This window comes from Octopus sinensis, linkage group LG4 (genome assembly GCF_006345805.1).
Source record: "Octopus sinensis linkage group LG4, ASM634580v1, whole genome shotgun sequence".
In the NCBI taxonomy this organism is placed as follows: domain Eukaryota; kingdom Metazoa; phylum Mollusca; class Cephalopoda; order Octopoda; family Octopodidae; genus Octopus; species Octopus sinensis.
The window spans coordinates 50,413,956-50,427,324 of record NC_043000.1 but is presented as its reverse complement, the minus strand read 5'-3'; the positions used below and the strand labels follow the sequence as shown (position 1 = coordinate 50,427,324).

Here is a 13,369-nt window from a genome sequence, read left to right as displayed (position 1 = left end):
GACCAGTTAATGATAAAAATGATTTGCAAGCCTATTGGTATTGCTACTGTTTCCCTTAAAGCAGGCATAAAAATATAAATGTGAAGATTTACTGTTTTTTTCATTTGAATCTTTTTTTTATACAGGGTCGCTCAAAAGTCACAAAGGTGTTAATAATTCATTAATGCTATTTTAAATTTACAGTAACTTAGCACCACATACAGTGTGTGTGTGTGTATATATACATATATATATACATATATATATATACAAGAAATATATGTACATTTCTACATTAGAGTGAAGAGTCACATTGTGTGAATTAGAAATAAAAGTATGTTAATAAAACAGATTTATTTATCTTTTAGACTGTCTGTGACTTTTGGGCCATCCCGTACTTTGCAAATTTCCATCACAATTTTCAACCTTTAGAACTGTAACAATAGTTGTTGATTAACCCTTATAGTGCAGAAATCAGATATATTCACTCAAAGTTTGATTACTCTTAACTGCAGAAAGCAGTCCTGTATACCAATCTATCTTTTGTTGGGGGAATGTCATGCTTGAAACTACTTTTCGTTGAGGTGCGTAAAGTTTATTGAGGCAATGCGACTTGCAAAAAAATACCAATTCTGTCTTTTGGTAGATATTTATCATCATAACTGAAATAACCATGAAATTTAATTTTGCAGTTAAAGGGTTAAATGCCAAATTGTCTCAGAAGAGTTGTTGTCAGTAAAATTGCAATTTTTCAGACTATTAACCTCATCTATAGAGATTAATAAAATATTTAATATATCTATGTCTATGCAATCATAAAATTTCCAAAGAGAGAAAAGAAAAGCATTTTTTTAATAATAAAAGACCTACTAAACAAAAGTTATGAATATCTTTCTACAATGCCAGAATAAAGAATAAGAATGTAAAGAGTATATAATTTTGTATGCATATGTTTATTCATCAGTGCACTTTAAATCAAGATATCTCGAATTTCTATTATTAAAATAACAGATATTTCATATAATACTTTCTATCATAGGTACAGGGCTTGAAAGTTCAAGAGAGAGGAGCAGTTGATTACATTGACCCCAGTACTTGACTAGTATTTATTTCATCAACTCTGAAAGACAAAATCAGACACAGCAAATTTGAACTTTGAATATAAAACTGGAAGACCTGTCACTCAGCATTTTGTTTGGTGTGCTAATAATTCTGCCAGCTTGCCATCTTAGGAATCTTATATAATAAAAGAGAGTTAAATCTATATAAACATTTTTGTGCATAATTATATGAATGTATATGCAAAAGGACATTTACGCCACACATGTTAATGCTTACAGCAACCAGTACCTAATGGGCAGCTCTTTACAATTTTTAAACAATTACTTGTATTGCTCAGAATATTTCAATAAATCCCAAACAGTCAAAATGTTTGAATTGTAGATATGTCAAATTTTTGCTACTTATTTGGGGTAATGCAACACTTGGATCAGCTAATAAATTCACAAAACAGAAACTGCGAAGCAGAGTCTTATTTATGAATTAATTGCACTGAATATACATATGTAGACAGACACCTTTACATTTATGTATACAGTATCATAAATAGTATTTCAATTACACATATACATGTTAAATACATCATCTGCCAGAACTCTAGACACAATCATTTTTACAAGAGTTCAAAATACATGATATAACTGCTATGAAGAGATGTGTCTTCAGAACTTTCAGTCAATTAAATGTTTGAATGATATTATGTTTTCATATCAGCTAGATACTATTTATCAGCAGTATAGCAGTATTAGTTATCTTTATTGAAAATGACTAGAAGATATATCAAATATCACTTTTTATGGCACATGTATATCAAGATGAATTTATATAATGACATTTATGATAAATTTGCCAATAACATTTTTTATAGGCAGGCATAAGAAACTTCTATCACAGTAAGCTTTACTGAGAATATTAGCATCAAAAGATGATAAAGGAACTATTATGCAGTAAATATCCTAAAGAAATGGAGATATTTTTTTTAATGACATTTCGTTTCATGAAAGCTATTTGATATGTTGCATTCTTTCTAATTTCTAAAGATTTTATTTTTCATATTTCATTCATATTCTTCTGTTGAATCACATGATTACTAATGTCTTAGATTTGATTGTTTAGTACAAATTCGGACAAACATTTTCTCTGCAAATGTCTGAGATACAATAGGAAAATGTATACAAATACATTGAAGACTTTGATGCTAGAGAAATCATGCAGATATTAATCACATAATGGCTTAAAATTACTGACTCTAAACCAAAACAACTAACAATTTTCAAAAAATATACGCTGCTTTATATACAATAAATATTTCATTATTTTTACTTCTTGGCTATTTTGTAATTTTGAACGAAATACTCCATTTCAAACTTTGCAAGAATTTTTAAAGCAGGTGGCTTAAGCTAATCCAAATCATATAATATTTAAGATATTTTCTATTTATCTAGATATACATAACTTTTATTGCATTGAAGAAAAAAATATATGATTTTTAATGGTAGAATATTTTTACTGATGCACAAAAATGTGTTTGTACTATTTCCACATCAATCCACAAAATATTTATGCAAAACTATTATATCAAGAGAAGTCTTATTGCATTCTGCCGATTTCTGATTAGATTTAGCCAAAAGAAACAACATCAATAAAAATAGTTCTTTTTTTTTTGTTGTTATTAAATAATGTATGATAGGAAAATGAGATTAACAGAAAATTATCTCTAATCTTTCACTTTGACAAATTAGTTTTGTTTTGAAGAAATTAATAAATAGTCAAAGGAAAATGAAAAATATTGATGTCAAATGTAAACATTTTCACTGAGCAATATCAATTAATAATTTTAACAAAAGGCACAACAAATTTCAACATCAGACCATTGCAAATCATTAATGTGTTCTACCGATATTTACTTAAAGTTTATAAAGAGCAGAAACTCAATAGGGTTAAATCCATATGCTTATAAAAAAAAGACATGTTAAAAAAAAAGCTAAACTTTGCTAAACAGTAGAGATAATGATTGCCATCAGATGTTTATAACCAATGAGTAAACTTTTGTAAATGTACTGAAAATTGTGCTTAATCTTTATTGATCAAAGTTATCTTACAGTGAGTATGGCTATCACAATTGAAGTAAAGTCTAACAATACAGTGGAAAGTGACTTAGTAGATGATGTCATGCGCCAGTAAATGATAGTCTACAAAATGATAATCTGCAAAAGCAGCTACATATGTTCCAGTTATTATGAAATTAAATTATAATTATGAAGGAACTGACACTTATCACTGGGCCTGGTCCTCTTTTCACTGTCTCAACTCAATTCATATAATGTCTAACATCTCTGAAAATTGTTTCCTTTATCTAAATTTCAATTTTCAACAAACTATTCTAACATTCTGGCCTTTTTCAGTAAAAATATTTATGATTGTATACAATTTCAGAAAGATAATTTTGACAGCATCATGAAATATTAATATATTTAATGGCATGAATAAAACTTATATCAAAATATGCATAAATACTTGTAAATTAACTATTCATTATCACTGCATATTTTGAGTTTTGCATCAATCACAATTAGATATTTATTTTTAACTTTTTAACAGTTATCTTTGAAAGAAAACATAAAAAAAACAGAAACGGAGAGAGATAAGGAACTAATTTGTTTTCATAATTCCTACATTTCAATTTCACAAAGGCTTTCCAGGATTTTCTCATAATAAACATTCTCATTTTTATAATACCACTTCAACTCAAATCATTATTTTCCATAAAGAAACTCATTGTATGCTGAAAGGTAATCAGTATATTTTAGAAATTTCTCCTCATCAATCTTCACTATTGCAATGTAGTTTCCTATTCTCTTATAAGAAAATGCCAACAGAATCATGAATCAATTTTACTGGCTTTTAATACTGCTATATGTAGGAAGTGAACTCAGATGATTTGATTAATTTATTTCAAAGATTGTACAATTCCTGATAGTGTCTTGAATTGCTTAAAACAATATTAAGAGCTATAAACAATGTGTTTATTGGAATTAACTTTAATTTATAATTATCAATACAAAATCTTGACTGGTGATATTCAATTTACTTCCTATCTCTTTACATTTTATATTCATACAAATAAAGGAAACATTGAATTTAGAATTTACATGCAATCAGAAGTTTTCAACTGGCTGAACTATAAGTAGGATAAATCACCTCCTGTTCCACTTCTAATTTATATGAAAGTTACATAGTTAGATAATGGTTAATGTTTCTCTTGAAAAGTTGCAAATCAACAGCTATAGAAATAAAGGTAACAAAGAAACAAAAAAAAAAAAAAAGCTTCAGTGAAGTGCTTTATGCAGGGACTTGTGGGAATCAATAGATGTAATGAGAAAAGGACATGAGTCAGGAGTGCCTATGAGGTGACAGCACAAGACCAGCAACTTAGAGAAGGAGTAACTGCAGTAACCAAAATTTAGACCATGCCCTCGCACCGTATGTCAAGCAGTGAGCTGGCCATATCGCAGTCATCCACACATAGAGACATGTTTTTTACAGGTGCTAGTGCCATGTAAAATGCACTCATGCCAGTGTTACATAGATACACCCATGCCACTGGCATGTAAAAAGCTGCCAGCACACTCTGTAAAGTGGTTGGCATTAGGAAGGGTATCCAGCAACAGAAACCATGCCAAAACAAACAACTGGAGTCTGGACAGCACCTCGGCTGGCCAGTTCCAGTCAAACCATTGAAGCTATGCCAGCATGGACAATAGATGTTAAATAATGATGATGGTGATGATGATGTCTAGATGTCTGTAAGTGCAAGACAGCACCAGCAGCATTATCCGCAATGTGGGAACATGATGCCATTGTGGATCCCACTTTAGCTAAGTAATTCTTGGGGTCTGATTATTTTCTAACCTTAAAAAAAGCACAGTTTTTCCAATGTTGAGTATGTATCATAGACAGAAAAGTTTCCAAGTGATGGTGAACCTTAGCATTTGTAGCAACCTTAAGGCTTTAGGCTGCATGCTATTTATATTTAAGGGAAGTGAAATATGATGTTTCCTTGCTATGTGCAGTAATTGTGTGTCTGTTCTTTTCAAGAAGAGAGACTGAAACTTGGGATGATTACCAGCCAAAGAGGTTTTCAAACCTTTTGTTCATGGAGTTAGTATAAATTTGTCATGAATTGCCTCGGTTGCATGTGGGTGATGACTGTGTATGAAAGGTTAAGGAAGAATGAAGAGTGCTATTATGAACTAATGAACTAATTTAACTGACAAAACAGTCTTGAGTTACTCTCAAGCATTATATCAAATATGTGCAAGCCTCATACCAAGAAGACCCAGTAAGATAAAGCCATCAAAAATCATAACAACACTGGTAAAACAATTACTGAGAAAGTTGAATAATTGGAAAGCAAATTTATTGAAACCTATTTCATTGTTTTTATTATTATCAATTATATACAGATAACAGCTCCTTTGAAAAAATACCAGTCTTTATGTAAACCAGATTTGACTAATTTGGATATTAAAGATTAAGACTTTTTCTTAAATTTCCAGTCATTCGATAGAAATATTGAAATTATAAGATAATCTACTTAAAATCATTGTGTGTATCAACAGTAGTATAGTTATCAAAACTGTGAAAAAGAGAACTACAGCATAATATTTATCATTTCAATAAATAATGGTTTCTAACATATGCAAGGCTATAATTTTGTTTTTACAGAGAAGCACATTGTCAATTATACTGAATCTAGTACCTAACCTGTACTTAATTCAACAATCCTAGAATTATGAAATATAAATTGTTGTAAGTAAATACTGCAAGGCATTTTGTCATTCCGTCTATTGCTGCCAACCATTTTAATAAATAATGCAAAATGTAAAGCAAACTTAGAGATATACAGTTGCACTTCATGAGAATTTAGATTCTAGTATTTAATGTAATAGTAAGCACTGAAACATTGATCTATGCAATCTGGTTTTTGCCATCTTATTTCAAGTAAATTACTCGATATATAATTACACTTATTATATATTCTATACTATTATTTATTAAAAGAGAATAAGTTAGTTAACTGTATGTAAGTTTCATTGCAATCACAGTTTTGGTATTGTTATTCTTTAAACATAAAAGAAGATATTTATATAATAATTAATAAGGTAGTTATCTAAACAAATTTTTTTTAATTATTCATATTTGAATTATAGTAAACACTAAATTCTATCCAGAAAATTAAATTCAACAAAAGACAATGTTTTACTTTTGACCCTCTGTCATAGGCCACAATTGATTTTACAGGAATTAAAAGGTAAAATATATATTTAAGTCTGTTGTGCATATATGTACAGGCACAGCTGTGTGGTTAAGAATCTTGCTTTACAACTATGTGTGTGTGGTTTCAGGTTCAGTCCCACAGAAGACAAGTGTCTTCTGCTATAGTGAGTGAATTTGGGAGGCTAAAACCATCTGGAAGCCCAATATATGTATATATATAAAAGCAAGAATGTCTGTCTGTATGTTTGTATGTGTGCATCACTAAAACTCGAGAACTACCCAACTGATTTCATTCAAATTTTACATATTCACTACTTAGGGTATATGGAGTGTCAGGGCCCCCCAAAATTTTCCCCTTCTTGCCTAATGGGAGCCCAGAGCAATCTCTTAGACTGTTTCCATATTACATGTCAAAAGTGAAGCAATAACATCTATTGTAATGCGAGATAATAGTTTCACTATGTATTTAATATGCATACAGTGAAACTATTATCTCACATTATATATGTGTGTATATATATATATATATATATATATATACGTAATATATATTATGTGTATGTATGTATATATATATATATGCAGTTTTCCCTTCCAGAAATAACAAGGGGTCTATATAGGTATGACGTCTCGTTTTTCTGGACAGAGGTAGCAAAGTACAGTTAGAAAGGCATAGGAAAAATTTCTTTGGACTTTTCAAAAATTTAGGACTAAACATTACATTGGGTAAAGATTATCGTAGAGTGAATTTTCTAGACGCTACCTTCTGTCTTGATACTGGATTATTTGAACCATTTCATAAGCCAAATGATCATATTAAGTACATTAACATACCATCCAGCCATCCACCCTTGATTACACGGGGACTAGTTAAGAATATTTCTACAAAAATCTCAAGCTTATCGCTAATAATAAAATTTTCAAATCACATGCAACTTATTATAATGCTGTTCCAGCTAGGGCTGGATGCTGTGAAAAAGTTCAATATATACAAGATGCAGGCATACACAACACTGGTAATTTCTCCACCTGTGATACACACTGTATACCACCACAATATCACAGTTTGAGAATTCACTTAGATAAAGAATACAGGCCAGGAAGAATTGGTCATGTCAATGAACTACCAATGGAAACTCAAAAACACATGTGACATAATAATCCAACTGCTTGTTCCAATCCTGTACAACACACTCAATCAAATAAACCTAAAAACAGAAATAGGAATCAGGATGTCCTCTGGTTCAACCCGATTTTTGGTTTGCCTGTTTCAACCAAGATAGTTGGAAAATTTTTTGCTGCTTTGGACAAGTCTTTTCTTAAATCTAATTGGTATCATGCTATTTTTAATCAACACACTCTGAAGGTAGCCTACACCAACTATGCCAATTTAGAGCAGCTTGTGCATCACATAAACAACAGCAAAATGTGGCAAATGTTCAATAACCCACCTACTGGATCTACCAAACATTTGCATCTAAATACCAAACAAGGAGATGTAAACCGCAATGATAAACACCAATTACAATCAATTTGTAGTAGTAGTAGAAATACTTATGATACAGCTAACACAGTAACAACACCAGTAAATGGAGTCAGGACTGCCTTATATACAAGTAAATATGATGAATGCTCATGTAGAGAAAAATCAAAATGTCCTTTGATGAATCTGTGTATGAGTACAAATTTTATATATAAATGTACTGTGCACACAAGGGGAAGGCTGTATGTTTACATTGGGTAGATGGCTGATTCATTTAAGAATTGTTATTGTAACCATGTTGCCAGCTTTAAGACAATCAATAAAAGACATTCAACATCTTTGGCAGATTTTGTATGGCAACTGAAGGAGGACAAAATGAAGTACAGCATTAATTGGTCCATAGTAAGGTATGCAAAATCATACAATATAATTTCCAGGAGATACTGTCTCTGCTCCAAGGAATCCCCGTGTATTCTATAGACTAACGAGACGATCATTAATAGAATTTCTGAATGACTTTCAAGATACCTACATACATATAAATGTACTTTCACACAATGCTGTAAGAATGAATTCTGAGTAACCGTTAACTTAATTTAATTTACTTTAAGGTATGGATGACTTAAGTTTACATTTAACGTCCCCGTTCTTACAAACACCAAGTAGATAGCTAACTCACTTTGTGATCATGAGTGCACCACATTTCACATGTGCATATGCTCGCATTTTTGTGGATGCTGGTATGAGAAAGTGTACTCATGCGAAGAAGCTTGCCAAAGGGCATTTATACACCTATATTTTTATTGGTTATTTTAATAATCTTCTTGCTGGATTGCATGTATGTTTCTCTTTTTGCCATCTGTGATTTGCCATCTGTAGCTTTTCTTATAAAACTGAAGTTAACTGAGAGTTATTATAAACCAATTACACCAGCTGTTGTTGAATAATCTGAATTAGCATCCTTTCAGTGGAAGTTAGAAGATTTCTTGGAAATGCAGTTGCTTCAAATACACAAAAGAATTCAAGGACCTAATTTGGACTGTAACAACATGCAATGTTGTGAGCACAGTTCAACAGAGCCTAAAATTTGTCATTAAACCTCTGTACCATTAATGGTCATAATAATTTAAAATTATGGAGAAATATAAGGAATACCTTTACGAAGCAAGAGGAAAGAAACAGCTGAATTGATTAATTAATAACTCTTTTACTTTATATTTTAACTATAAAACCATTAAAAACCCAGGCAGCTACATACAGATGAATATTCATTATTAGTTTGTCACAGATGTACTCAATCCAATAATAATAATAATAATAATAATAAATTCTTTTACTAGCCACAAGGGCTCACATAAAATAACATTAAATGACAGGCAACAACATAAACGAGGAAAACAGGATGATACAATGGGTTTTACAGTGTGTAAACAATATAAATAACAATCACTGCTTGGAATCAAACTCAGAATCTTGGGGTTAGTAGCCCATACTCTTAACCATTATGCCATATGCCCGTGGGCATATGGCGTGGTGGTGACTTGAACAATAATAATAATAATAATAATAACATCGAAAAATAACTTAGGAATGAGAATCCAGGTTCAAAATTTCCCCAAGACACCTGAAGAAGGCTGGAGGTATGTCAGCCGAAAAGTTGTGTTAACAACAAACAAGATGGAGACAAATATCAGTCGAATGTAAATAATGTACATAAATTGTGGGGGTTTACATATAATGAAATGATAAAAAAAAGATAAAGAAAGAATTGTAAGTATACACAGTATACACTGAGAAGGAAGGGACATAAGCATAGCATACAAAGGTTTAAAAAAAAGTGGTGAGGTGGATGATAGAGATGTGGCACTCCTGATACAGGAAAGCCTCTAGGGATAATCAAGGAACCCCACTATCCAAGATTTCCCAGGAGAAAGTGCCCTCTCCAATTCCTTCTTTCTAACTCAAAGGTCTACACTTAGAGAAGTACCATCCACTCTTGCCATTTCCACAACTTTCACCCACAACTTTCAACCAGTAAGCTCACTCGAGGACAGCACTTCTCTCTCCACTCTCAATTTCTTTTTAAAGTGAAACTTGAAGAATCAGCGAGAAATATACCAAAGAGGAATGTATCTATCCTCATGCCTTTCAGCCTTGTCCACCAAATAAAGCTCTCTCGGCACAGCCACCAATCAAAGGAAAACTACATTGTCCGCGCGATTGAAGGAGGGTGGCAGTGCGATCATCACTACAGACTTGGCTGACAGATGGATCTGTCCCACCCATGACTGCAGCTGTTCAACATAGCCCCGCAAGTCAGCAATGCCTGGAAGCAGGAATAATAATAATCATAATGGGTTAAAAGTTTGGCACAACACCAGCAATTTCCGGGGAATATAAGTCAATTACATTGATCCCAGTCAATGTAATTATTTGATCAACCCCAATCGGATGAAAAGTGAAGTCCACCTTGGCAGAATTTGAACTCAGAACATAAGACAGACAAGCATTTTGCCAGGCATAATAATGATGCTACCAGTTCATCACTTTTCCAGTAATGATAATAATCAGCAGCAGCAGCATTTAATGTCCATGCCTTATGCTGGCATGGATTGAACATTTTGACAGGATCTGATGGGTCTGAGGATTGCACTGTGCTCCAGTATCTGCATTGGCATGGTTTCTATGGCTGGATGCCCTTCTTAATGCCAGGGTACATTTTGTTTTTCATGCCATCAGCATTTGTGAGGTTTACATGCAGTTTGAAAATGATAATACTAATAATTAAATTCATCTTATATGGAATACAGTTGGTTTTTGAAAGCCATCTAGAATGCCTCTGTATAGTTCCTTGACCTGTTAGAAATGGTAGCTAAATTTCCCTCAATTCTCTTGTTAAAAACATGAAAACTGACAAGATACTCATAAATATAGAAAGACCAGAACATCACAGCTGGAACAACTTTGATCACAGGCCTGCTTAGTTAGAGCTTACAAAGAGCTGAACAACATTGAATTTTCATTGCCTTCCCATTAATATTTAAAATCTAAATTCTATTAGATTTTTCTTTCCTTTTATAGATTTACAGTGGTTAAATAAAAGGACAATATGCAATACATTACATTTCTGTTTGTTAAACATGAACAGATTTATAAGCTTGCAATAGAAAATTTTGTTCATCCATTTTCTGTTACTCAGAGGAAAAGAATAATATATACAGTTACATATTTACAAATCATTTTCTGATTTAATAAAATGTTTTGAATCTTGAATGCCAAAAAAGTTTAGACACTTTTTCAGAATTTTCAACATATCAAAAATATTTGGATCACATAGGACTTTGGGTATTGATATATCTATAACGGTTATAGACAAAATTAGAAGCACAAACTTCACAATCGAAAATCATATTTAATAAATAGCTTAACTAAGATATATTTGAAGATTAACTTTCAAAAAGCACTCAGCTGATTGTAACATATCTGTTGTTATACATAACATAGGATAATGGGTAAAGACCCCCTTTGGTCATGAATGATCATAGGATTGCAGCTAGGAAGTTTCCCTCCAAGGTACAAGTCCAGGCAAGATTGCTTATGGAAGACCAGCAATCACCCATGTATACCAGCCTCCCCTCACCTTGCCACTGGTGTTATCCAAGGGAAAGGCAAAGGCCAATGCAGTTTGGCACTCATGACATCGCAAATCATTTCTACAGTTGCGTGAACTGGAGCAGTGTGAAATAAAGCATCTTGCTCAAGAACACAACATGCAGCCCTGTCTGGGAACTGAAATAATTCCCCCATGATTTTGAGCCTGACTCTCTAACCACTGAGCCAAGCATCTTCACTGTAACCTATTGTAGATGTTCTTATTTACCCCTTCCCACCCCAACTTAGTGTTAATTCGACAGAGCTATAATCAAAGACATTCCAGATGTGATCTTCCCATGTATTTTGAATCTGTAGGACAACATTGTTCAAAGTACCCTCTTTTTTTAATGATAGTAAAATTTTGCCAGTATTTCTTGCAAGTTGAGCAACCATGTACGTATTCTCCAGTTGGCTGTAGAATTTATATATGATGAATATAATGCGTGATGATTACCACGTATTTACTAAGACAATAGTAATCTAACAGAAATATAGTTTTAAGAATAAAAGAACCTCCACAAAACAACAGAAAACATCCATAGCTCAGAAGTTATCAGAAAAAAACAGAAAAAGACTTAAAATCTCAACAAAGACAATTATGTTAAGAATTTGTAATTAGTATTAATGAAATATAATTTGCAACAGGTTTGTTCTTAGTTCAAGTGCAGAGAACAATGTATTGAGACGCTTTCTTAAACCATTTCTTTTTTTTTATATGAATCAAGTATCATGCATCTTACATAATTAATTACAGACAAGCCTATATGACACCAAAATATATTTTCAATTACACACTTATGCGAAAATACTTGTGTTTTCTGGGTTTTTTTTTAAAAAAAACAAAAACACAGAAATATTTTGCTCCATAATATTGAATAGGTAGTTGAACCTTACAAATGGTAAGAAATTTATGACAAATCTTGTAATATTCAACAACATGGTGAACTATTGTAGGATCAACTATTGTTTCTTTCTAAAAAGGTATCTAAAATAGGTGAACATATTCTTTTCGAAAATTTCATTCAAATATTCTTTTCTACTCTAGGCACAAGGTCTGAAATTTTTGGGGAGGGGGCCAGTTGATTAGATTGATCCCAGTATGCAACTGGTACTCAATTTATCGACCCTGAAAGGATGAAAGGCAAAGTCAACCTTAGCGGAATTTGAACTCAGAACATAAAGACAGAGGAAATACTCCTAAGCAGTTCACCCGGTGTGATAACGTTTCTGCCAGCTCGCCAACTGAGTTCATTCAAATATTAATCATGCAATGTTTAATCTCAGCATATTAATGCAAAAGTTGGAACACTTTTATACCTAAATGTAAGAAGATAACTAATCCTCTCACTGCAAAATTAAATTACATGGTTATTTCAGTAACGATGTTAAACATGTATCAAAAAGTACAACTGGTATTTTCGGCAAGTCACACTGCCTCAGTAAATTTGACATATTTCAAAAAAAGTTATATTGGTATATAAAAACTCTTAAGTATTATTTTTTTCAAAAAAAAACACAATGTCTTACCTTATATGTTTAATTGTTTCAAATTATTCTTTCAACCCTTTATCTTCAAACTCTACCCAATTTAATTCATCAGCCACAAGAATGAACAATCTGAAAGAAAATCAAGTCTTTATCAATATTCAATACATATATACTTTCTATTCAAAATATAATTAGTGGTTTAAAGTATGAATAGCAAAAGAAACCAGGTATATTTTTGCATAACACAAATGTTATGCAGATATCAATATTTCTCCAAATATTTTTATATAGAAATAACCATTCACATATAATTTACATCTGCATAAGAATATTTTTTCTAAGTATACACTTATTTGTATATGAACATATGCAAATGTACAACCATAAAGAAATATCTAAAACATTTGCTTTCATGCTAAGTAACAA

The 13,369-nt window shown here is 31.8% G+C and overlaps 1 protein-coding gene across 10 annotated transcripts in view; it reads right to left on the bottom strand.

Moving 5' to 3' along the window:
* LOC115210389 (bone morphogenetic protein 1) overlaps positions 1-13,369 on the bottom strand; it is a 2,987,986-nt gene that overhangs the window by 1,474,291 nt on the left and 1,500,326 nt on the right. For all 10 annotated transcript variants that reach the window (XM_029778966.2, XM_029778967.2, XM_029778971.2 and 7 more), the window contains one exon: positions 12,983-13,072. The gene's annotated coding sequence lies outside the window, so the exon portion shown is untranslated. The remainder of the gene's footprint in view (positions 1-12,982; positions 13,073-13,369) is intronic.